General features: G+C 52.0%; 1 protein-coding gene across 1 annotated transcript in view; it reads right to left on the reverse strand.

Moving 5' to 3' along the window:
• MPPED1 (metallophosphoesterase domain containing 1) overlaps positions 1-26,270 on the reverse strand; it is a 63,270-nt gene that overhangs the window by 26,783 nt on the left and 10,217 nt on the right. The window lies entirely within an intron of this gene.

The raw sequence follows: 26,270 nt of genomic DNA on the forward strand, positions 1-26,270 counted from the left end.
TTTGTCAACTCTGGGAGGCTGTCCGATGACAGGCATGGGCTCCAGGGGCTGACAGCTGGGTCCCAGACCCAGTTCTGCCACTAACCAGCTATGTGACTTGACCTCCCCGGGCCTCCGTTTCCTCACCTGTGAAACAGGAAGAATAATGCCTACCTCGCAAGACCGTTCTAGGATTACACAAGACAGTGAATGGAAACACACAAAGCCTTTTGATGTTCAGAAAAAGTCAGCTTCCCTGGGCCAGAGTTTGCAAACTAGAAGCCAGCAGGCCAGCCCTGCCCACAGACGTATTTTGTTTGGCATATGTTTTTGGCTTTTCTAAATTTGCATTTGCTGCCAACATTAAAAATTAGAGAAATTCCAATAAAATGTCATTCTTTCTGTTTTCTAAAAATCAATCAATCAATTTTAAAATCTCACCGTCCTGGCCTAGGCAAGTGCTGAGTGCCTGTGCTTCCCTTAGACAGGAAGCAGAGGGCAGTTTGCCCACTCCCCACCTGCCCCTACTACTCACTCCCAGCCCACTTCACTCATTTTAAGGTACTGCCCACTCCGGGCAGCGCTGGGGACTCTGGCCCCGGCCACAGTCCCTGGAGACGAAGGGGACCAGACCTGGCCCCTGCCCCTCCGAGCTGCCAACCAGGCCGTGGGGATGAGCTCCCCAAGGCCCCTCTGCCTCCCCGCCTCACTCATCCTCCTACTTGTCATCCCAGCCTGGCCCAGGGATGCCGAGACGTCCTCTTGCTCTCCTTACAGGAAAGAATCAGGAGCAGAGAGGAGACGTGTTGGCTTCACCATCTCCATCCCAAGCAGGCCCCAGCAGAAGTCTGGAAAGCGAAGCCCCCGCCAGCACCCCGGGTGACACGGTGCAGAGCCCCCTCTCTCCAGTGAGGCTCAGGCTGCCGGCGGGGAGGGGAGAGGTTGCCTGGGCCTGAGCATCTGGAGAAGGGTCGTGGAGGACAGCCCAGAGAAGCCTGCCATTTCCGGGACCTGACTGTTGAGCCAGACACCCTTGGTAAAAAGGCTGGGCCCTCCCGAGGTGGGCTCTGTCACCTCCGCCTCGAAGCTGGGGAACGAGGGTCCCAGGTCAGGAACCTGCCCAGGTCCCGCAGCAGGTGAGCGGCAGAAGCAATGCTAGGTGCTGGTCCAGCTGACTCCACACCTCTGGGGCAGCAGCTCAGGTTCGTTCAAGGCCACCAGGCCAGCCCCTCGCCACGCTGCAGTCGCGGCCGGAGCCGTGGCCACCACGACTGCCTTCCAGCACCAGGTCGTGCGTTTCCACTTCACGGCATCCACCCACCCCACTCGGCGCGCCGCCCCGGCTGGGGCAGCCCGAGCCGCACTAATGTATTGATGTCATGTCTCTGACTGGGGGTGTTACTTAAGCAAACTAGCAAATTACTCCAACCATACAGTTTCATTTATTTCCGCAGCTCCTGACTACCAGCGACTGAGGAGTGGGCAGGAGGCTGTGGGCTGTCTCCTGTTCCTCCCACCTCGGATCAGAGGAGGTAACTGAGGCTTCTTCCCTCCCGGGGAAGAACCAGCTCCCGGACATAAAGCCAGGTGGGGGGCAGCAGCCACAACATGCTGGCGTGACGCGCTCAAATATTGTCTGGTTTCTCCCCAGGAGACGGGTGCCACACGGCTTGGGGGCAGGGGGCTCGTCCATTTGTGAACACAGAAACCTGCCAGCACCAGGCCCTGCTGAGCTGGACGTCCAGCCGCAAACACATCTCTGTCTGCGTGGTCACCTGGACTTGGCAACTCGCCAGCTGTGTGTAACCTTCAAAGACACTCAAGTATTATTATCCCCATTTTACACCTGGGAAAATGGAGGCTCAGAGAGGTTACACAAACCAATAATAAAGTGATGAACAAGCACAGAGGGTAATGGACACTCTGACAGTTTTTGTGGCTTGGCCTCATCAAACTCATCCTGAACTGGTACCATCACGCTACACCGCCTCTCAGAGGGCAGACAGATCATTGGATGGATGACGGATGGATGGATGGGTGGATGGATGGATGGATGGGTGGGTGGATGGATGGATGGGTGGATGGATGGATGGATGGGTGGATGGATGGATGGATGGATGGATGGGTGGATGGATGGATGGATGGGTGGATGGATGGATGGATGGGTGGATGGATGGATGGATGGATGGATGGGTGGATGGATAGATGGATGGATGGATGAGTGGATGGATGGATGGATGGATGGATGAGTGGATGGATAGATGGATGGATGGATGAGTGGATGGATAGATGGATGGATGGGCAAAGAAGGATGGATTATGGATAGATGAATAGATGGAAAGAGAGAGATGGATGCCTTTATAAATCAACCAATCCATCTCGGGATAGCTCTGTCTCCTTTATACCAGCTGATTTCTGTCTACCTGGATCCCTCCCTTTCCTCCAAATTTTTCTTCCAACTGTCCTGGCAGGGCTTGCTATCCAGACCCACCTTCCTCACCCATAATCCTGACTGGCTCTCTCTGAATCCTCTCCCACTGGACCTGCTCTCTTGTAGATGGGGGTGGGAGAGCCAGAACCAAGGCTCTGGTACAGCTTAACGATCACAGAGGCAGGTGGAAAAGTCCCCTCCTCTGTTCTGGGGCTGCTGCCTCTGTTGCTACAACCTAAAGCTGCATTAGGTGCTCACATCAGCCTGCAGCTCTTACCAACCTGATTGTGGATAAAATGCCCAAGGACCAATCATCAGAGGCTTCCTGGCTTAGCTTCGTCTTCCCCCTCCTGTATCTGGGTAGTGAATGAGGGAGTGTTTGGGGGCCCTCGATGACCATTTGACGTGCAGGGGCTTCGTGGGGGAAAAGATGAGATGAAAACAAACTCTTCCTCCCCATGCCTGCCCAGAGGAAATTAATGTTGTTCCCTCTGCCCCTTCTTGCGGCTGTCCTTCCTGGCAGCAGAGAAGAGGGCTACTATACAGGGGGACCACCCCGGTGCCCAGACGGGAGCACCTGCCCTGACAAGGTGCCAATAGTGCCTGAACCCCGGCTGTTCTCCAGCAGGTGTCTGGGGCTGTGCCCGCTTGGGGAGGCTCCGAGAGGGGACAAATGTGCCCAACGCCTTCTCACACCCACCTCCCTCAGCCCAACAGAAGCAAAGAATCCGGTCAGCCTATCCCAAAAGCCCAGCAAGCCAGAAACTCATTTTCTTCCCTGAAGCTGGGCCCTGTTTTAACCCCCCCGGCCCTGGTCAGCTGCCCACAAGCTCTGTCTGAGCACAGGCTGTGCTCCAGAAGCTGGACAAGGCACCGAACAAAGCTTAGCCCTGAGGTCTGTACCAGAAGTGACACACAGCTTCCAATCCACACCCCTCACTGGACAGAGGAGGAAGCTGGAGCTCAGAGAGGGAAAGGGGCTTGCCTGAGGTCACACAGCAAGACAACAGCGAACCAGCACTCGAACCCCAGCCTCCCACCTCAGGAACGCAGAACAGTGGTCACACCAGCCAGCCTCTGGTCGGACATGCAGGCTGAGCTGGGGACTGGAAAGACAGGACATTCGGGAAGAGTGGCACAGAGACCTGAGGGTCTGCTTGGCTCCTGGGCCTGGTGCGCCTTGCTGGGATGTGATCTCCCAGCCTCGGGTCTGGGAGAAGCAGCAAGTCCTCGTGGAAACCAGCCCTCCTCCCCGCTTTTCAGAGCTGGTGGGCATTGTTATGCATTTGTATTCTGCGTGATAACGTCCAGCTCATCTTCCCCAAATGCTTCGTTTCTTCTCAGCCAGCTCACTTGAAATCCTGGCATTTGCTAGCCATGGATTTGTTGGTGGTAAAAGGACCATTAGGTATTCATCAGCAGAGAATTGGAAGATGATCACACTATGTTAACTTTTCATTTGCCGTCTATGGCCAAATAGATATGCACCCACACGTAGATTCCACACGGCAGCGAGTATGCGCGGGGTTCGGAGCTCAAAGGGGGATGCAGACGAAAGCTCTGCTACTTGCACTTCCAAGATTAATCTCCCTCCAAAAGGTTACAATTCTTTATCGCTAACACTTACCCATCCCATTGAACAGAAAGTGCTACCTCCAAACTGCATAATCTGTTAAATTCAACGTGATATATGTGCGAGCTTCTCCGTAATCTGCGCCCCTCCCGGGGCGGCGTATGGCGCCCGGCAGAGTTTTACTGTTCTCTGAACGCAGCGGCAATCAGACAAATGCCCACTTATGGTTCCTCCCGCCCATCGCCGTCTCGCAGAACACAGCAGAGGGGAATGGAATAAAGAGACGGCATAACGATCTCTGATTGCATTTTTAGCGCGTCTTTGACAGTTCCGTGTTTAAACACTTGCCCGTGTCTGGGAGATTCACGTGACCAGACTTCTCGGGATGGCGCTCGATCTAGAGTAACTCTGCAATGGAGACTCGGCTTCAAGCTGCCGCCGGGGCTACAGGGGGCTCGGGCACACGTGTGCCGTCGCCATGCACACACAGAGGACACGGGCCGGCGACGCAACAGGGGAATCTGCGTGCAGCCCGAGCAGGGGGGAGAGGCTGAAGACAGGTGCCTGGGCCGAGGGCAGGGCTGAGAGATGGGAGCACACTGCACGGGCTGTGTCCCCCAGGAGCTGGTTTGTGCTGCCCTGTGCGCCAGGCACTGTGATAAGCAATTTCGAGGCAACGCTTCTAGACACCCTTAGAAAGCAAGGCTGGACCCCATCTCTGACTTCTCCTGGCTACTCGGCCTGGAGTGGAAACCCTCACTTCTCTGAGCCTGACCATCCTCATCTGTAAAGGCGGAACGTTTGGGGCTCTTCACAGAGTTCTTGGAAAAGTCAAACTAGGGAAGACACGTAAAGGCCCTGTATTGTACTTATACAGAGATTTGTTTTAATCAGGTATGGTAAGACTTGCAGACACGGAAACGACTGCCTTGAGGAAGCAGGTTTTACTCACAGATCCCTAGAAACAGGGCAAGCGGGCAGAGGATGGGCTAGTGAATAACGCGGGTGGGCTTGGGGCGCAGGGCTGACCCTCGTTGTCTGCTCCCAGGCCCTGGGGCGATTGATCAGGGCAGTGTGTGCGACAGCCCCATGCAGGACGTGGCTGGGGGTGGGGTGTGGAGTCTGGATGAGTTGGTTTGCTTGTGAAAGGTGTGCTCAGAGCTGAGTCCTTTACTATCTCTACAATGGGTTCACTCTGGGGGGTAGTCCCTCGGGGTCAGCCAGCCTCCAAGATGCCAAGCCATCAGGATTCAGAAAACCAAAGGCAGGATTTATACCACCTGGGTGGCAGCTGTTATCGCTGTCTTTAGGGATGTTAGGAGGAGTAATGCCATGCTCTGCTATGAAACCCAGAAATGTTAGCTGGGAAGATGGAGATGAGAAAAGCGGCCACTTGCCTGGGGTCACACACAGCAGCGCTGGAGTCCAAATCGCCTGCCTCAACCTGGTGTCGAGACACCCCCCCACTGTAGGACAGACAGTCCTGGGAGGGCAGACCCTCCACCCGCGGAGCTGCAGGCCGGCCCCCTCGGGTCCCACGGGGGAGGCACTGGAGTCACCGCCCAACACCGGTGCCCGTATTTAAAGGCAAATGCGATTTTTCTTCTGTTTCATCCTAACAGCCAAAATGTTTAACTTTCAAACGTTTGTTTTTCCTGGGAAATGTTTTAAAAACAGGAACATTCAGTTCTAATCATCAGTTTAAATGCCTGTTTCAATTGCTACCACAGAGCACACAGGACGTGAGGCTGAAGGGGACAGCTGAAAGGTTTCTGGGTTCTTCCTCCCCCAAACTAGGCCTCCTGTAGCCAGAAAGATTTTGTGGGAACCTCCCCAGAACACACATGCCCAAACACTTCATGAAAGCCTCCCCAGGGCCCTCACAAGGGGCCAAGCTGGTGACCAGGGATGTAACACGCATTCAGAACTCAAGGCTACGGCGCCCCCTCCAGGCCAGGCCCCGGTGGTGCCCTGACCTCTCCTTTCCGCAGCAGGACACACCGGGCACCTCTCTGGGCTGCTTGAGGCCTCTTCGCTCATGCTGTCCCACCCACCTAGGACCCTCTTCCTGCCCTTCCTTCTGAGCCAACTCCAACTGATTCTCCCTTCAATGGGCCCAAGTGCCACTTCCTCCAGGCTGCCTGCCATGAGCATCCTTTTTCACCCAGCACTCGGGGCTCCCAGCTCCGCCCAGCCTGAGCTCTCGCTGTCGCTGCCTCGTCTGCTTCCCCCACCAGCCGGGCGTCCTCCCAGGCTGGGACCAGCCTGCTTCCTCTCCTGCGCCCAGCACAGGGCTGGCTATGGGGGAAAGTGCTCACACACGCTCACTGAATCCAAGATGTATTACCATCCTCGTAGGATAGAGGATGAGGATCAGATGGTGAGGTCAATGACTCACCAAAGGTCCCCAAGCAGTCCACTACGGAATGTTCCAGAAGGATCATCGTTAAGATGCTGACCGGCCTGTCGGGTGGCAGCCCCCAAACTGTCGTGGCTTCCACTCCCTCAACAGACGTCAAGGTGGGCACAAGGCCCAGGTGTGGGGCTGACACCCGGAGGCTCCAGTAAGAGCCTCCCTGGAGGCAGGGAGGCCTGGGTTCAGCCTCGGCTCTGCTACCACATCACCGGACCCGCGTGAGGCCTACCCCTGCTCAGGCCTCAGTTTCCCCATCTATCCCATGAGGAGGTCCTGACCCTTAGAGAGCCCTTTCAGCTTTCTAAGACCCTCCAGGAGGTGCCGGGGTTGCGGGGGGGGGGCTTCCCAAGGCAGGTGCTAATAGGGCCAAACAGCAGGACAGAAAGGGCTCACACAGGGCAGGGCATTGTGAATGCCCACGTGTGCCTGCTTGTTGCTGACATCCTGTGGAATCAACAGTAAAGGAATAAAAAGGTATGACCCTCCACAAGAAGCAAAGCGAGCTGTGGCCAGAGCCCCAGGTGGTTCAGGGACCCAGGCTCAGTGCACGGTCGGACCTAGAACCCATGGGAGCAGGTAGGCGTAGGGCCCCTCCCCCATCACACCTGTTACCACACCCTTCACCCACCAATCTCCTCAGAAGAGAGGGTATTTACTCTCAAGGGAAAATAACAGCTCCACAGAGCCCCACTTAGGGACCACAAGGCTTGAGGGAGGATGGGCAGTGAGGTCGGAGGCTGAACAACAGTAGGATAAAGTGAAAGAATAAACATAGTGACTGTGCAGACCCCAGGCCCCTTCCCCAGTGAGCTCTCAGGTTCTGGAAGCCAGGCTTGGAAACTGGGGAACTCATTTCTGGGGAGAAAGATAAGTCCAGGAGAAAAAACCTACAGATAATGATACCAGGGGCTCCCCAGAGAGATGGCCAGGACCCCATCACAGTACAACCTCCACCCCCCCACACACACACGTATACACACAGCTTATCAACAGCTTTCAAACGTCTAGTTCTTAAACACAACACACAGGATCATCAGACCTCGCAGAAAAGCCTCCAAGCTGAAAATGGAGGCAGAGGCCAAAACAAGAAGAAAGGAAATTGGAGGAAAAGGGGCTGATGCGGGGGGGAAAAATAACATATAATTACCACCATTGGTGAGATAACAGAAGATATTACACCCGTGAAATTCTAGCAGGATGCTCTAAACAAAAGAAATTAAAACGTGGCAGAATTTTAAAGTTTTGGTTAGAGAGTAGAAAATGGAATTGAGGAAATCTCCCAGAGACTGAAACAAAATGACAATAAAGTGAGTACCAGGCAAGGAAAGAGACAAAAATCAGAGAATCAAAACCAGAGGTCCCACATTTGGATACTATGAAAAAGAAGTCAGAAAAAATAGAGGGGAGGGAAATTTTGAGGAAAAAAAAAAAAAAGAATATGAGAGAATGTCCCAGGATTAAAGGACAATATTTGCTCCATTAAAAGGGTTACCTGAGTGCCCACAATAATGAATGAAAAAACACCCACATCTGAGGCACACTGCCCAGAAACAAAACAGGTCATGTACAAAGGGTGAGATATCCAAACGATAGCAGAATCTTCAAGAGTGACACAGGAAACTAAAAGAAAACAGAGCAATGCCTTCCAAATTTTGAGGGAAAACGATCTGCTACCCAGAATTCTACACCCAGACAAACTACCAATTAAGACTGAGGACAAAATAAAGACTTTTCCTGACATACAATTTTGCCAAACATTTATCTCCAGCACATTCTTTCTCAGAAAGCTACTGAAGGGTGTGTTCCACCAGAATGAGGGAGTAAACCAAGAAAAAGGAAGCCATGGGATCCCGGAACCAGGAGCTCCAAGGGAAAAGGAAGGCGAAGGGAAATGGTGAAGGGGGATCCAGGATGACGAGTGTACACAGGCCTGGAGGGCAGCTAATCCAGACCAGGGCAGGGGTTGGAGGCTCAGGAAATATAAGAAAAATGGGCCATCAGATGGCCTGGCCCAGCCCAGCACACTGCTGAGGGGCACTTCAAACCCTGCAGGAGACAGGGATGAACCACAATGGGTACAAGGAAACACAAGCAAACAAAACAATTTACTACTTTAGGAAAAACAATAGGTTATGCAACGAATATTTAACCAAAAACTGTGATGGGACTACAGCAAAAGGATAAGAGAGGAGATGTGTATATCTGGGTAGAGAGCTAAGTCTCTAAATTTTCATTTTTCATAGTAAGACATTAAAAAGTAATCTCTAAAACTGAAAAATAAAAAACAGCAATATAAGGTTGTTACTCAGAGACATTGTGGTGATAAATCGGTAGCTACCAGATTTGCACGGGGAATAGGAATCAGGACTGGGGAGGGGACCTGGGGAGGAGGCTGCTGGCTTTACCGTAAGCCTTGTAGCATGTTGTGACTCATTCTGCACATGTATTACCTTAATGCAAATAAAATTGTGATGAAATTAAAAGACGGCATTGGAGGCCAGGCACTCCTCGCCTGCCTCCTACCTCTGCCCAGGGCAGCCTGACCTCTCACTGGTTCTACCCACTGCTCAAAATCTAGAACCAAATCAAACTGGGTCACAACTGAATCTGTAGACTGTTTTGCATGGTACTGACATCTTAACAATCTGATTCTGAGGGTCCAAGGGCTGGGATGACTCTAGCAACCAGGTGCAAAGGCAGGTGACCTGGCCAAGCATCTCCTAACCCTGGTAGGTCAGACAGCCACTAATAACATCACAGGTGTCACCTGCTGAGAGTCTGAGACAGGCTCCCTCCTGCCTTACTTCTAACTCTCACAACAGCCCCACAAAATGGGCAGTAGATTGGCAGATGAAGAAATTGGGACTCAGTGAGTTTAAATAACTACAAAATGGGTAAGCAGAGAAGTGGGATTCCATCTGTAGCTGAAGCCTCAATCTCTCCATTTCTGTCACACCACCAAGACATTACATATGCCAAAGAAATATTCCTCAGGAAAAAAAAAGAAAAAAATGGTACCCTATACTTGAGTCCTTATAAAATCTCCCCTGTTATGAGGAGCTCTCAATGATTTTATTTTAAACGACATAACATTTTGGAGCTATCTTGTGGCTTCAAAAACAAGCCTTTACAGACCATCTTGAAAAGCAATACAGATGTCAGAACAAGTTAAACGAATTCAGCAAAGGTGCAGGATACAAAAACAACGGCAAGACAAGCAGTTGCATTTCTATACACTAACAATAAACAATCTGAAAAGGATATTAAGAAAACAATCCTATTTGCAATAGCATCAAAAAGAATAAAATAGGACTTCCCTGGTGGTGCAGTGGTTAAGAATTCACCTGCCAATGCAGGGGACATGGGTTCAAGCCCTGGTCCAGGAAGATCCCACATGCCGCAGAGCAACTAAGCCCGTGCGCCACAACTACTGAGCCTGCGCTCTAGAGCCCGTGAGCCACAACTATTGAGCCCGCATGCCACAACTACTGAAGCCCGCGCATCTAGAGCCCATGCTCTGCAACAAGAGAAGCCACCACAATGAGAAGCCCACACACTGCAACGAAGAGCAGCCCCCGCTCACCACAACTAGAGAAAGCCCGCATGCAGCAACGAAGACTCAGTGCAGCCAAAAATAAATACATAAATTTATTTTTTTTAAAAAAAGAATAAAACACTTAGGAATAAATTTAACCAAGGAGGTGAAATATTTGTACACTGAAAACTCCAAAATATCTGCTGAAAGAGACTAAAGAAGACACTAATAAGTGGAAAGAAGTCCTGTGCTCATGGACTGGAAGACTTCATATAGTTAAGATGTCAATACTATCCAAAACAATCTACAGATTCAATGGAATCCCTACAAAAATCTCAATGATGTTTCTTTCAGAAATAGAAAATCCATCCTAAAATTCATATGAAATCTCAAGAGTCCCTGAGTAGCCAAAATAATCTTGAAAAAGAAAAACAAAGTTGGATTTCAAAACTGACTACAAAGCTACAGTAATTAAAACAGTACGGTACTGGCATAAATACAGACATATAGATCAATGCAATAGAAGAGAAAGCCCAGAAATAAACACATATGGTCAAATGATTTTCGACAAAGGGGCTAAGAGGGAAAAGAACAGTCTTTCAACAAATGGTGCTGGGAAAACTGGACATCCAATGCCAAAGAATGAAGCTGGCCCCTTAACATCATATACAAAAATGAACTCAAAACAGAACAAAGATCTAAAGTTAAGAGCTAAAATTATAATACTCTTAAAAGAAACCATAGGGGGGAAGCTCCATGACATTGGATTTGGCAATGATTTCTTGGATATGACACCAAAAGTGCAGGCAACAAAAGAAAAATATATCAAAATTTAAAACTTCTGTACATCAAAGACACCATCAGCAGAGTGAAAAGGCAACCCAAAGACTGGGAAAAGAATTGCAAATCATATTTCTGGTAAGACGTTAATACCCAGAATATACAGAGAGCTCCTAAAACTCAACAACAAAAACCCCCAAACAATCCAATTCAAAAATGGGCAGGGGACTTGCATTGAGATTTCTCCAAAATGGCCAATAAGCACATGAAAAGATGTTCCACGTCACTGATCATTAGGGAACTGCAAATCAAGCTGTGAGATAACAACCTCACATCCATCAGGATGGTTACTATCAGAAAAACAGAAAACCGCAAGCGCCGGTAAAGTTGTGGAGAAATGACAGCCCTTGGACACTGTCGGTAGGAATATAAAACGGAACCGCCGCTGTGGAAAACAGTATGGAAGTTTCTCAAAAAATTAGAAACAGAACTAGCATATGATCCAGCAGTTCCATTTCTGGGTATATGCCCTGAAGAACTGGAAGCAGGGACACAAACAGGCACTTGTATCCCCATATTCGCAACAGCCCAAAGGTGGGGGCCCCTCAGGTGTCCATTAACAGATAAACGGATAAGTACGATGCGGCAGAGCCACACAATGGAATATAATTCAGCCTTAAACAGGAAGGAAATTTTGACCCACGCAACAACATGGATGAACCTTGAGGACATTCTGCTCAGTGAAATGAGCCAGTCACGAAAGAACAACTACTGTGTGATTCCACTTATACGAGGTCCCTGTAGTCAAATGCACAGAGACAGGAAGTGGAATGGTGAGCGCCAGGGGCTGGGGAGGAGTCAGTATTAATGGGTACGGCGTTGCAGTTTGGGAAGATGTCCAGGAGACGGATGGGGCGATGGCTGCACAGCAATGTGAATGTGCTTCACGCCACTGAGCTGCACACTTGAAAAAGGTTAAAATGGTAAATGTTATGTATATTTAACCACGATTTAAATTTTAAAATAATCTTAAAAGAAGAGAACCAAGGGCCTTGAATTGCAGACACTAGAATTGTGAGCAGGTAGAACCATAGGTTCTTGGAACTCTTAGAATCCTAGAACCTTAGAGCCCTGGAAGCCAATCATTCTAAAAGCAAACCATTCTAGAACTTTAGAAGTCATCAAGGTTTACAGGTGGAGAGGGACTGAGTGGCCATCTAGAGTCTTGGCCCCCTCACCCTTCCCCCTTTATCAAAAAGTCCTAATTGAGGAGCTCCAGGCCAGGAAGCCTATACCTGCTTCCATCCTTCCAGAAAATTCCCAGCATGGATGTCACCTGGGGTTTGACAGCCCTGGATGAAAGACATGACTACGGGGACAGATACCTGGCCTTCATGTTACCTTTTTCCAAAAGGTTCCTCTGGTGCCTTGTGACACCTACAGACAACCCTTTTAAAGGGGAAAAAAATTGGCCCAAAACAATATTCTTTGCAGTAGCAACTGAAATAAGTATTTGAAAATGATTAAGGCAAAAGGTTCCTATTTTTTAAATACTTCTTAGTGAAACCAAGTGTTTTAAAGCTAAATAAACATTTTGGAGATTAAGATACATGAAAGTAAAATAATCTTGCCACCTCTGTTGACGTTTACTTCATTCTACAGTCATTCTCCTTGGCCCTAATAAGTGCCGGACCCTGTGCTGGGAGCTGGGGACAGAGAGGTCCCGACCCAGCCCCTTCTCCTGTTGTCCATTGTGGAAAAGACACACGCAGGAAATCTGGGATCTGTAATGCGGGTGGTACCGAGTCATAGGGAACCGTAAACAGTAGCGAGTTCTCCTTTCCCTGACCAGGAGTGAGGGAGGAGCTCTGAAAGGTGGATAAGAGGGAACACCATAGAAATAGCAGCTCTCCAGGCAGACGAGGCTGGGAAGGGCATCCCGGGAAGAGAACCCCACACCGGCAAAGGCATGCAGGTGGGAAAATCACCTGCTAGGTATTCAGCAATTGCTTAGAAGCCCAGGGCAGACGGGGCTGCAAGTGGGGACAGGCCTGCGAGGGACAGATGGGGTCACATCAGGAGGGGTCTCCACTGCCCGGAGAAGATCTGGACCTCCCCCGGACACAGCAGAAAACCAAAAAAGAGCATTAAGGGGAGAGGGGATACGGTTGGATCGATGAACAAAAAACTTTCAAACACAAATAGGACAAACGTTAGTCTGGAAAGTGACTATTTTGAGAGGTTGGGATGCTACCACAGAAAGCCCCGCTTTGTCAGCTCCACGTTTCCCCTTCAGGGTCATGGCTGTCAAACCAGCCCAGAATTAGCTCCGAACGGCCTTCTGAGAACTCTCAGATCTTCATTTGCATCGTGCACGCTCGGAAAGGTGTGACATTCTTCTTCTTAAGAGAAATCAAAGAAACAAACCTATACACTTAAAAAAAAAAACCCTGATTTTCTTTAAAACAAATTTCAAAGAACGAAATCCTAACTTTTAAATATCTGATTTTTAAAAAGGAAGGCATCCATGGACTTCCCTGGGGGTCCAGTGGTTAAGACTCTGTGCTCCCAATGCAGGGGACCCAGGTTCCATCCCTGGTCAGGGAACTAGATCCCGCATGCCTCAATGAAGATCCTTCAGGCGACGAAGAAAATCCCTGTGCCACAACTAAGACCCAGCGCAGCCAAATAAATAAATATTTTTTTAAAAGGAAGGCATCTGTGCATGATGTTAATAATAGTAATGAAAGCTCCCATCAACTGGGCATCTACTTTTTTGCTGGGCCCTTTAGATGCATTCATAAAATAGCCACAACAAAAACAGCAGAGGCATTTATTATCATGTGTTTATCTCACACCAGGTCCTATGGTGAGCCCAGATCAGCCCCTGCCTCACTGAACCCTCCCAATATCGGCCCCCTTTTACAGATGAGAAAACTGAGGCTAAGGGAGAGGACATAACATGCCGAAAGCCAGGTGGCTTGGAAGAACAGAGCCACAATCCAAACCCGAGGGGTGTATCCAGACCCACACGCTGGAACAGGATCCCAACTGCAGTGTCTTATTCAATCCTCACAATAGCCTACAAAGAAGGTGTGTCAGCCCCACACTGTAGATGGATACCCTGAGGCCCAAGAGAGTAATGACTTCCTCAAGGTTGCGCAGCAGGCATGTGGCCAGGGAGGGCTGGGGAGGCAGTCCCACCCGCTCCAAAGCCTACATCCTTTCCACTGGCTCCTCTGTCACTTCAGGAATTTAATTTATAAATAATAAATGGTAATAGCGAGTGCCTACTGGGCTGGTGCTGTCCGTGGTGCTGAAGACGCAACATGCCTGAGATGGACAAGATCCCTGCCTTCCAGAAGTGGACCTTCGTGGGATATTGGCAATAAAGGAACAAAGAATTAAGTACCAGGTCAGGTGAGGATAACAGATATGGAAAAATGAAGCCAGGTGAGCAGGACAGGGCACACTGGGGTAGCGAAGCAGATCAATGTAGGGCCATCAGGAAGGCCTCTCTGGAAAGGTGACCCCTGAGAGCCAGGAACTGGGTGACCTCCGGGAAACCACACGCCTGCACCGGGTCTCAGTCTCCTAATCTGTAAAGTGGGGATGGCATTACTCAGGACCCAGGCTGTTTGCTTCAAGGGAGAAGTGAGCAAACAGCATGAAAGCACTTTTACACTGTAAAGTGTCGTCCGGAAAACAATCGTCGCTGTTCAGCCCTCCCGCGACTTGGATACAAGGCTTTGCAGCAAAATGTGTTTTTCACGTAAGAAATGTAAGGTCCCTTCAACCACTTAAACATGACTTTATTTAGTTGGTCCTGATGTTATAAAGTGTTACTCCTGCCCATAAATATCAGAACAGACTTGGTAAGGAGGAATCTGTTAACAGCAAGGGTTGGGATTTTCTGAATATACAAGGGGAAGTTCCCACACGAAACAGGTCACCTTAGGCATTAAAAGAAATAATTTAAACATTTTAGAAGAGCACAGGCCTCGATTCCACTTTAATTTACTGTGCGACCTTGGGCAAGCTCTTCGCCTAAGCTTGGTTCCTTCTCCCATAGAGACAGGAACAGCAGAGACCTCAAGGGGTTGTCTTGCCCCTACAGTAGCCATTAACTCCCTGTGGCTATTTAATTTCAAACTAACTGCCATGAAATGAAACACATAAGTCAGTTTCTCAGTCACACTAGCCCCATTTCAAGGGCTCAAAACCCACAAGAGGCAGGTGGCCGCAGTAGTGGACAGCTCAGGTCTAGGGCCTTGCTACTCATCAGCTGGGAGCTGGCGAGAAATGCGGATGCTCCAGCCACCCCAGGCCTGCTGCACTGAGATCTGTGCTTTAACAAGACACCCCCCCCCCCGCAACCTCTCTAGGGAAATCTCACGCACCTGAAGTCTGAGAAGGGCTGCCGGGGAGAGAGCAGGTAGGGAGACACCCTATGGGAAGGCGTAGCTCTGTAACAATGACAAGGATGACAGGGCGCTTTCCATACCCTCTCTTAGTGGGGGTCACAGTCTCCAAACCGAACTAGTCACAGAACTTCTGACAAAGGCTGCGCTGAGTCCAGGTGCAGAAGGCAGGCAGGGGAAGGTGGTGTGGACAGGAAAATGGAATCCCTCAGACATTTCAGAAGTTTGTGTGCACACGGGGACAGAATATTTCAATTCTGTGCTGGCCAGGATTTTCTGACTTGTTGACTATTCCTGTTTTGGAATGAAGTCCAACATGAAAATGACATTTAAAAAACCCACAGGCTGACTTCATGTCCAAACACATCTCTCCATGTTTGTAGAAAAAAAAAAAAAGAAAGAAAGAAAAGAAGCATACCAGCAAGAGAATCTTGCTTCCCCCAATTCGTGAATGGCCAGCCAGCTACTTCTCTTTCAACCAACGATTTCCTCTGATGGTTCCACAGTCTTGCCCCAGCGCTGACACTGACGAGTGAAAAAGCCTCAGAGCACAAGTTGTTTTTAACACTTCATCTCTCACCTGCACAATCACCAGCCTGGGAGGAAGTCATCAACATCCTCCACTGGACGGATGAGGAACCAGAGATGCAGGGCAGGGGAGTCACCTGCCCTCCGTCTCACGCCTGGGAGGCAGGTGAGTGTCTAACCTGATCACAGGCTACCACTTCACCCAGTTCTGTCTCCACCATGTCATGGCCTTTTCTTGTTTATATTTCTCTTGAGTAGGAGTCTTGGTTGTTTTGCTACCCACTGTATCCTCGGCACCTAGAAGAGTCTAGAACTACGTATGTGCTCAGTAAATGTGCGTTGAATGAATGAATGAACTGTAATGGCAGCAGCACCTCCAGACTCAGACCCTTGGTTAGCCTGCCCCTTCGAGCTGGAAGGCCTGCACCCCACCGTCCACTCGTCCAAACACTATCTAAATGCCAAGGACCCTGTCAAGTGCCACTTCCTACATGAAGCAACCCCACCTACCCTACTTGGTCCCCACGCAGCCTCTGTTTCTCCCACTTGCCCCTCAGGCCCTCCATGGAACTCCAGCCACGTGCCTCCTTGCCGGTCTTCAAATGCGCCACCAACGCTCCTGACTAAGAGCTGCTGCCTCTGTCCAGAATGGCCCCCCCCAGACATGTGCGTGGCTGGCTCCCTCCATTCCAGTCTCTGCTCAAATGTCACCTCATCGGAGGGTGATGTCATGCCCTGTCCTCTTATCCCTGATCCCCCAACATATCAAAGCTCTGTTTATCCATGGCCTGTCTTCTGTGTGTTCACTGCTACATCCTCGGTGCCCAGAATCAGGCCCTGCACGTAAAAAGGGGTCAGCAAACACCCACTGAGTAAAGAATCAGGTGCAAATGGGAAAACACACAATAATGATGATGACTACTATGGGATAGGGTTAAAACAAGTGAGAAGGGAGACACCAGACAGCAAAGATACATAAGATGGTGGGAGGAGGGGCGGGGTGGGTGCATTCCAGGGACCTTTGGGCAAGAGTGGCAATGTTGATTAATTTTAGGCTAAGTTGGATATGCATATTAAAATATTATGAGTAACCACTAAACAAATCGAAAAGGAATGTAGAATTTCCAAACCAGTAGAGGGGAAAAAAAGAAACTTCAATCAATCCAAAAGAAAGCAGAGGAGGGAGACGGAAAGCACAAAATGAATGACAGAGATGTTTTATATACTGGGAAAGACTAAACAAATATTCATTGTTATTACTCAAGTACAAACATCTTTACCGAGGTCCTCCTACACAGAAACGACCAGGGCGCAGGTCTGATCCCCAAGGGACTCACAGCTGAGTGAAATGGACATCAAACGTCCACAGGGGATGGACCATTCAGAGGGGCTGGTACATTTCCTCCTCCCATAATCACAGCCATTTGCCAAATGCATCTATCTTTTTCACCTTGGCCCCCAGGAAGCTCAGGCTCTAATTTCCAGCCCACAGAGTCCACATGAGCCCCAGGTGTTGATATTCTAGGCGCTCCCTCTGAGCTGCTCTGATTTCTTTTTCTTAACACTGGCTTTTAATTTATCATCAACACTCTACCATTTTACTATTCTTATTGTTTCTATAAACCGTCTCAAATCCTTTGACACAAGGTGGGGTATAAATTAGCAAGCAAAAAGTCCAAACGAACAACAAAACGCACAAAATAAAACGAAGGAAGAACTTTCAAAGAGCCCAGATCTTTCAGAGAAATGCCCTTCTACCTTATTTAAACATTAAAAAGAAATGTTTTTTAACTTAAGGCAGAGATTTTTAGGATGATGGTCTTAAAAAAAAAAACACTGCAAAACATGTTTGAAATACCTACACACACACACACACACACACACACACACACACACACAACAGGGGGTCTCATTTCATTTCCAAAGCCATTCTGTTGTAAATAGATAATTAGCACTTAAGCACACCTTTCAGGGGGTTTATATATTAACATGAAAATACCGTAATTACGGCTGGCCAAAGTCGCTTGACTACCACTTAGAATTCTAGATTTTTCATCTTTATTAGAAGTTAACTTTCTCTCTTTTAGCCCCTGAAACACAGCTTGGCTTCGTGAGAAATTCTTTTTGGTGAAGAATAGAGCAAGTTAATCTTTTGAATGAATACCAAACCTCCACCGCACTCTTCCTCTAGATTTCTGAGCGTTGGTCTCCCTCTCTCTGGGCGACCACGTGTTTATCAGTCACCTTGGCCGCTGCGACTACACCCAACCAAAATTCCTCAACACCAACGTGCTTCTGAGCGGACACAGCCAGAAATGACATGAACCCAGAGTCCAAACATTTTTTTTGTTTTAAATATTCAATCTCGAGTCTTTGCGGGAAGAGCAACCTGTTTCTGAAAATGTCTGGATCAGGACCTTGTATCCAACTAATGCGCAAAGGAGCCAGAAGCCGTTTGAAGCCTGCTGTACACGTCCAGGGGTGATTCTTATGAGCTCTTTAGAAGATGAAGTTGGTTGGATATTTTGGTTGAAGTGACCACAGCACAAGGTTTTTCTTTTCCTTTTTCGTTCGCTTAACAAATACTTGGCGATAAACACTTGCCCGCATTGTCTGCTCTCTGCCCCCTCGGCCACCTCCAGGTCCACTCCCAGCCCTCCTGCCTCTCCTGGAGTCCCAGTGTCCTCCCCTGTCTGCTACGGGCATGCACCACCCAGCAGCCAAAGGGAACTTTCAAAACACTGAGTCAGGGCTTCCCTGGTGGCGCAGTGGTTGAGAGTCCGCCTGCCGATGCAGGGGACACGGGTTTGTGCCCCGGTCCGGGAGGATCCCACATGCCGCGGAGCGGCTGGGCCCGTGAGTCATGGCCGCTGAGCCTGCGCGTCCGGAGCCTGTGCTCCGCAGCGGGAGAGGCCACAACGGTGAGAGGCCGGCGTACCACACACACACACAAGAAAACAAAAACCACCGAGTCACACCACGTCCCCCCCCTGCTCTGTGGCCACGTTAACACTCAGAACAAAATCCACATCCTCGCCCTGCGGGTCAGCAGACTGGGGCCTCCCTCCCTGGCCTCTGCCATCACTGCGCTCAGCCCTGCAGGCCTCGGGCTGCACACCAAACAACTCAGGGCAGGGCCCTCTCCAGCTCAGGACGCTCTCGGAGGGGCCGTCCTAGATCACCTACGTCAAGAAACCTCCGACCCCCGTCACTATCACCTCGCCCGATCATTGATCTGATTCATCCATCCAATCCCCTAAATGATCTTGTCTGTTTACAGTAAGTCCCCTACTACGAACCTTTAAGCTGCGAACTTTCAAAGATGCGAACGTGTAGAGTACAGCAGTATAGTATTTTTATTTCAAGCCCAGGACGTCCGGAAGCAAGCGTAAAAGCAGTGGTGGTGCAGTCCTATACAGCCGATTGTGCTACCTGGGTACCTAGGCTAACTTTGCTGGGCGTACAGACAAATCGGACTTAGGAACATGCTCTCGGAACGGAACTCGTTCTCATGTAGGGGACTTACTGTACTTTGCTTATCGCACGACCCTGCATTCGTCCTCGGGCCCTCCTGGCAGGGGCTACATTGGTCATCACCAAACCTCCAACACCAAGACAGGGAACACGGCAGGCCCTCCGCTCAAGACATGGGATGAGTGGGATGCGTGTGGACCCCTCCCCTGTTCTCCCGCGGTCATAGGCCAGCGGGAGAGACAGACACTCAGCTCAGCTCACCCACAGCGGGGCTCTGAGGTCAGCGGGCGTGTGGGCCGGGAGGGGAGACGAGCGGGAGCTCCAGGGGGGCTTAGTCAACACGTGGTGTAAACGTCACATTCTGTGGATGCAGACGTGGACACCCAGAGGGAGAAGCGAGGTCACCTGGCCGATGAAGTGGGCCCCAGGACCCCCTGGCTTCAGCGCTCCGTCCCCAGCTCTGCCGAAGAGGCTGTGAGCCCTGACCTCGGTCAACGTGAGGCCTGTCAGACTGGACCTGCCGGCAAGCTGAGCTGCCCACACCCTGGGGACTTCGGCCAGTCCCAGGAAACCCATCCCTCCCCCACCACCCTGGCTGCGTGGGGCAGGACAGCGGGATGGCTCTGCCCAAGGAAACCCAGAAGGTGTCCGGCCCCAAACTTGGGGTGTGCACGGCCCGGGCGGGGTCACCCAGGTCCTGTCTCTCAGGCCTGATAGGCTGGATGCCCAGCGCGGAGCTTCCACGGCCCGGGGCAGGTACCGGGCATAAAGAGACGCAAGTGAACACACACAGGTAAGAGACTCTGGGAAGAAGGTGTCCCACTGTGGGGAGGCTGGAAGGATGGAGGTAAAAACAATTTGTCTCAGGAATAAGACAAAAGCAGCGACCTGTGCAAGCTGCCGGGGACAGAGCTGTGGGGAGTGGCGAGTCAGAGCAAAGCCTTCCCGAAGCCTGGCCTCACCCCAGAGGAGGGGGAAGGGAGAGAAGAGAAGGGCCGAACCTGGGCAGTGGGTGAGGAGGTCAGCAACCTCTAGCTGCGTCCGAAACAACTGTTTCCCACAGAGAATAACAGTTCTGTGCCAGGGAGCAGCCTCCTGCTTCCTGGGGATCCTGGGGAGCACGGAGATCCTCAGCCCCACCTGCAGCTCCTGCCACGGGCTCCTGAGTCCAACAGCAAAGAGGCAAAAGGACGGCGCGGAGCCCATCTCTGCACCAACCCCCTATGGCCCTCGGGCCCTCAACGCAGCGGCAAATGAGGCAGAAAACAAAGAAATCCCCTCGGAATGATTTCTCCGTTTCCCTTTCTCTCCCTTCCTCCCTCACAGATTTTAATTAAGGGTTTACTTGCAAAAGACCTAGCTCTATTTCACTAAATCCTTGGACCCCTTTTACATTGTCTTATATATCGTTTTATGCTAGGGCGCCAGTAAAAAGTTAATTATAACTTCTAAACTCTCCACTGCCAGTCATCTTCCTCCCCTGCCTGATGCCGCTAAGGGTAGTGCCACTTAATTAACCAGCCCCTCGTGGGTAACCAGACCTCTCCACGCTTGTTCAACAGACACCCGCGAGCACCCCTGGGGCCAGGCTGGGCTGGGTCCTGAGGACCTGCACGGACTAGGCGCCGTCTCAACCCTCGAGGGGCTCACAGGATCCTGCAGGAGGAAGGGGAGGCTGGCAGGACGGCCCACTTGGGACCCCAAAGCAGCTCGGCAGGTGACGGAAGTGAGTGAAGAAGACACGGGCAGGACAGACAACAGCAGGGCGAAAATAATGGGTGGCGCTGATGGCCTCAGAGGGAAGGGAGTAAGGATACCGGAGCCGTGGTTGGGTCTCAGTGGAGGCCTACGTCTTACGACATAGCCTCTGGGGATGGGGCTGAGGTCTGGGAGTTCAGTTTGGGACCTAAAAACGAGTCTAAAATCCTGGTGGACAGCCAGGAGGAGGTGTCTTCTGAGAAGACTGATTAATATACCGCTGGATCTCAAAGAGGGATCAGGTCTGGGAGGAGATGGAGGTGTCTGCGAGTCTGGGCAGAAGCAAGAGCAGGAGGGTAAGACTATCATCTGGAAAGAAGGGGTGGAGAGGCCCACGGTTGGTCCCAGGAGGAGCCACTTTCAGTGAGAAGGAGGAGAACCAGGAACAAAAGGAGGAGATGGAGAAGCAGGGAGCCCAGAGAGGGAGGTGTGGAAGCTGGGGAAGGAGAAGCCAAGCTGGACGGGGCAGCATCAGGCAGGTGGGGAGGCGGAGAGGAGGGGTGAGCACCCGGCTGTGGCCTCTGGGCAGTCGCTCTGAGGCCAGTGCCGGGGTCTGAGGCTGCAGGAGCCGGGGGTGGGAGCGAGGGATGCGGTGGCTGCAGGCTTCTCCTGACAGGGGCGTGGGGAGGCCAGCCTGGCCCCTGCCAGTCGCAGAGAGCAGGCTTCCTGGCATCTTGTGAATCCCGTCTCGTGAACTGACAGCTCTTGAGGACACGGCTGTCACTCAGAGCCAGGGGCAGAATTTGCCCTGGTGTTCTTCCCTCGGGAAGATGCGGGCGTGTCGCGGCCTCAGGGTCAGGCGCTGCCTCTGCAGACGGCATCCTGGGAGGCGGGTGCTCCTGGGCGCTCGGCCTCTGTCCCCACCCTCAGCACCCCCCGGCTTCCAGTGGCGAGCCCAGGCTCACCTGCCGGCCTCAGCTCCTAGGCTCATCCTGGAGACCCCCACTCAGCCCCTGCCCTTTCGCAGACCCTCCCGGAGTCCCGTATTGAGACAGCCACGCCCACACTCTTCTGCGTCACAGCCCGGCCCTCCTCGAAGCCCCATTTACTGCTGTCCCACCCAACAGCAACCAGCCCTGCTGGGGGCGCAGGGACCAGCTCACAGTGCAGACACCCCGAGTCTACGTCTCTGTCCAGGGCCTCCCCCAGCTAAGGCACTGGCTGGTGCTAGGGATGAGACGCGCCCTGCCCTCCAGGGGCTGACAGTCTCGGGGGAGGCAGGGCGGATGGGAGGCATGAGGACACAGACAATTCCCTCCACAAGGTGAGGGCCACCACCAAGGACTGAATAGGGAGCCCTGGGTGCACAGGGAGGAGGGACCAATGCCGCCCAGTGGGGCAGGGGGAAGCTTCAGAAGAACGACATTTAGGGGTGGGTAGGACTCTGTCGGGTGGACGAGAAAGAGCCTTCCCAGCTGGGGGACGAGCATGAGGCAGGGCCCAGGTGGGGCACTGGAGTCTGCCAGTGTGGCTGGAAGAAGATGGCTCGCCGACCTTGAGGCTCGTTGATTTGCCTGTGTTCGTGGCGGACTCAGCTCAGGGAGAGGCAGGCTTCTTACGACAACAGCTGCCACTTCCGGAGGGCTTCTCCTTGCGCTAAGCACTGTATGGGAACATGATTCTTCAATCCTCCCCAACCCCATGGGGTAGGTAACTAATTCTTCCCATTTTACAGATGAGGCACAGAGAGGTTGAGTGGCTAAGCTAAAGTCACACAGCAAATAAGAGGCTGAAGCAGGGGTGAAGACAGGTCTGCCTGACTTCCAGGAGGGAGCTCTTAACCTTCATGCCGTCCCACCTCCCTGCACAGACACGACTTACTGGGCCAACCAGTCTGTGGGCTCCACGCTGCCGGTCCATCCTCACGCAGTTACTGCGGGGGAGCAAGGAGCTTCCAGCACATCCTTTTCCATTTTCAGCCAATTTTGCTCTTCTTTTCACTCTTTATAGCCAGAAAGCCCGTCCTTAGCAATTTTTTAGCTGCTTACGGGGACATTTACAAATCAAGCTGGTGTTTCTATTTCATGAACGTATTTGGGATATTAATGGCCGAAGGGAAAAAGGATCTGCTCAGAGGGGCCCTGTCATCCCCAACCCAGCGCCCCCCAAAGAACACAGACCCAGACAGAAGCCTGCAAGTGGGCAAAACGTGGACACCACGCACACCCAAGCCAAGAGCAACGCCGCCGACAGCAAATTAGAGTCGCGTGAGTTTAGCCGCACCGCTCCCCAGTTAGGTGCCTCTCACAAGGAGGGCCTCTATTAACTTTTTAACCCTTCTCCTGTCTGTCTGGAGGTGCCCCCTGGAATATGATTTTAGATGCTTTCCATGAGATCAACGAACAGGGAAGAAGCTGGTTATGAATTTCAACTCTGTAACTTTCTCACTCGGGCGGAGGAAGGGCTGGGCCAGTGGGCCTGAGAGGTGGATGGGGCCCCGCTGGCCTAGGGAAGGGGCTCCAGGGGAGAGCTTCTGAGCGGCTGGATGACACCAGCACTGACCTGAGCCCAGCGCGGCCCCTAGCCCCATCCTGGGACACACTGTGCACCAGACACCAGAGAGGCCAGCATTTCTTTAAAAACAGCGAGATGTTAGTGTTGCCTTTTAAAAGCTACGAGAATAATACATGCTCCCTATAGAAAATCAGAGGGAAAAAAGAAAGAGAGAACCATAAAGAAGAAAATAAAAATCCCTCATGATCCCATCTCCCAGACATCGCTTCTGGAACATTCCAGAGCCTTTGCCCTCACTGGCCTTGCTGTCTCCGCAATCCAGGCCTTTTTAAAGGTCACTCCCATACACAGACCTTCCCAAAGACCCCATGGCACCTAGAATCAACCCCAAACTCCTGCCGCTGGCCCACAGGGCGTATCTGAACCAACCGGTGACAAAGCCTCCACACTGCACACCTGCCTGCCTGCCCTCAGGTCCTCTGCAGCCGCTGTGCCTCTGCCTGGAATGTCCCTCCTACATCACCTCACTCTCACCTCCACGCCTCACCCAAAGCCACCTCTTCAGGGAGGCCTTCCATGGCGCCTCAAGGGGCTCTCAGTCACCATCACTCCCCCTGGGCCAGCGCTCTGCCGACCTCATCACGTGAACGGTTCTCTTACTGCTTCTGGTGTATCCACCCATCCACTGTGTCCCCATCACCAGACGCAGCACCCTGTCCTCATTCCCCACCATCACCCACTGCATGGGACACACCTGCACAGAGCTCTCAGTGAGGTGTGCTGAATGGACGAATGAATACCCCTGCGGTCTTTGCTGAGTGTGTGTGCGTGTGTGTGTGTGTGTGTCTGCAAGAACTGCCCACACAGCTGAGATCGCAGGTCAACTCCACACACACACAAATCATCTACCGCTTCTCCCTGCAACTCAACGTGAAGGCTCAGCTCAAGGCCCCCCACTGCCTACTGTGGGACCAGCCCATGTCCCCTACCTCTACCCCAAGGGGGCCCTGATCTGCAAACGCCAGCTCCTGGAGGCAGTAATAACACCTGCACAGCCCTTTACAGTTCACACACTTGAACATTTCCTCCATCCCAGTGGAGTCTCAAAACAACCTGCCTCCAAAGAGGCAGGCAGGTCAAGGGGAGCCTGACCACCCCCAGTTAAAACGAGGCCGGGGGGCTCAGAGAGGTCACACGACTGCTGCCATCACCTGGGAGAAAGCTGACCCTGGACGTCTGGCCCCAAGAGGCACAGCCCACACCTTAACTTCGAATCAGTGAGGTTTCACCATAAAAACAAGAGAGGTGATAACAGAGGAGAGGACAGAGCTCGGCTCTGGAGTCCAACTGCCTGGGTTTCAACCCCAGCTCTGCCACTTACTAGCTGTGTGACCTTGGGCAAGTTCCTTCACTCCTCTGGGCCTCGGTTTCTCCTCTGTCAAGTGGGGATGACAATAGCTCCCGCCTCGTTCCCTCATCAAGAGAAGCAAATGATTTAATAATATACATAAAGGGCACATGCCAACACTCAATAAACACAGAGCCCTTTACAACACCACCCTGAGCCCATCTCTGCCGCATCACCACACCCCTGGCACGTGAACCGCCAGCCCACAGAGGTGAGTCACCTTGCGCAGCGGGCCAGTTCCCAAAAAGCCAGCTGCAGACGGACCGGACCACTATAAACCCACTCCTACTGATGCCCTAACTCACATGCAAATTCCTCCAGCTCTGTCACTCTTCAGGCTGAAGCCCCGCCCAGCCCACCTGAGTGACAAACAGTGACATCTGCAAACACTTCAAGGCTGCCAAGGGGAGAGGTTCCTTCTGTAAAAGGGAGACCCCTCTGTAAGTTCACCCTTCCCACCCGTGATGATCCAGGCAAAGAAATCAATCCCACGTCAAGTGCAGACATGAAGAAAGCCTCCTGAATTCCTCCAGCACACAGTTCTGACTTCAGTTACGAGGCGAGTAAAGAGATTCTCCTAAAATGGCCACATCTCACCGTGCTGCCCTCCCAGGCCCCTGCTTTCCCCTTATGTGCAGAGCCTCAGGGAGTCCCCACCCCTCTTTCCAGGCTCATCACCCTCACGTTCTCCAAACCTCCTCCCTCCAGTCACAACACGTCATGCCACTCTCAAGTGTCCCCCCGCAGGCTTTGGCCGCCGCTGTCCCCTCAACCTGCAGCTGCTCTCTTCCCAGCACCATCGCCCAGCTCCCCAGGCCGGGCCCAGCCCAACGGCAGCTTGTCCCAGAAGCCGCCCCAGCCTGGGAAGAGGCCACCACCAGCCTCTGCACTGAGATCCCACAGCCCTTGGCCACCACCCCCCTGGCACATGCAACTGTTGGGTTCATTTACTCACTCAGCTTGGAGACGAGCACGTCTGGGCCGGGGGGACATCGGAAATAGTCCCTCACTTCGAGAACCTCAGTGCAGGGGAGCCGACATCGTCTGCTGTCAGATAGGGGTCTAAACAGCCCCCACCCCAAACGGCTCTTCCTCAAATTCAGCCCGGCAGCGGTGGTAAGGAGCCTGGCACCCAAGCAGGTGCCCCGCCACCAGCGACTCCTGTTCTCCGCCTGGGACACGGACTCAGCTCAGCCTCACGTCTTTTGAGACCCACAGCAGGGGCACAAGAAACCAGCCTCCGTGAGGGTCCCCTCCTGGGAAGCAGCCCGGGGCGTGGGGAGAAGCCCAGGGCAGACTCCCCGACAGGAGCCCCTCCCACCCCAGCCTTCACCAGGCTCAGCCCAAACAGGCCCCTTGATGAGAACTTCCCGTTTGAATAATCAATGTTTAAAGCTCCGAGCCCGCCAAGGGGAGTGCAAGGCCTTGCTTGTAAATATTTGTCTCGACTGGCAGAGCCAGCCTCTCCCGCCGCAGCCACCCGCCTCGCTCCCGGCCCCCCTCTGCTTGCACA

Source organism: Lagenorhynchus albirostris, chromosome 11, assembly GCF_949774975.1.
Source record: "Lagenorhynchus albirostris chromosome 11, mLagAlb1.1, whole genome shotgun sequence".
Classification (NCBI taxonomy): domain Eukaryota; kingdom Metazoa; phylum Chordata; class Mammalia; order Artiodactyla; family Delphinidae; genus Lagenorhynchus; species Lagenorhynchus albirostris.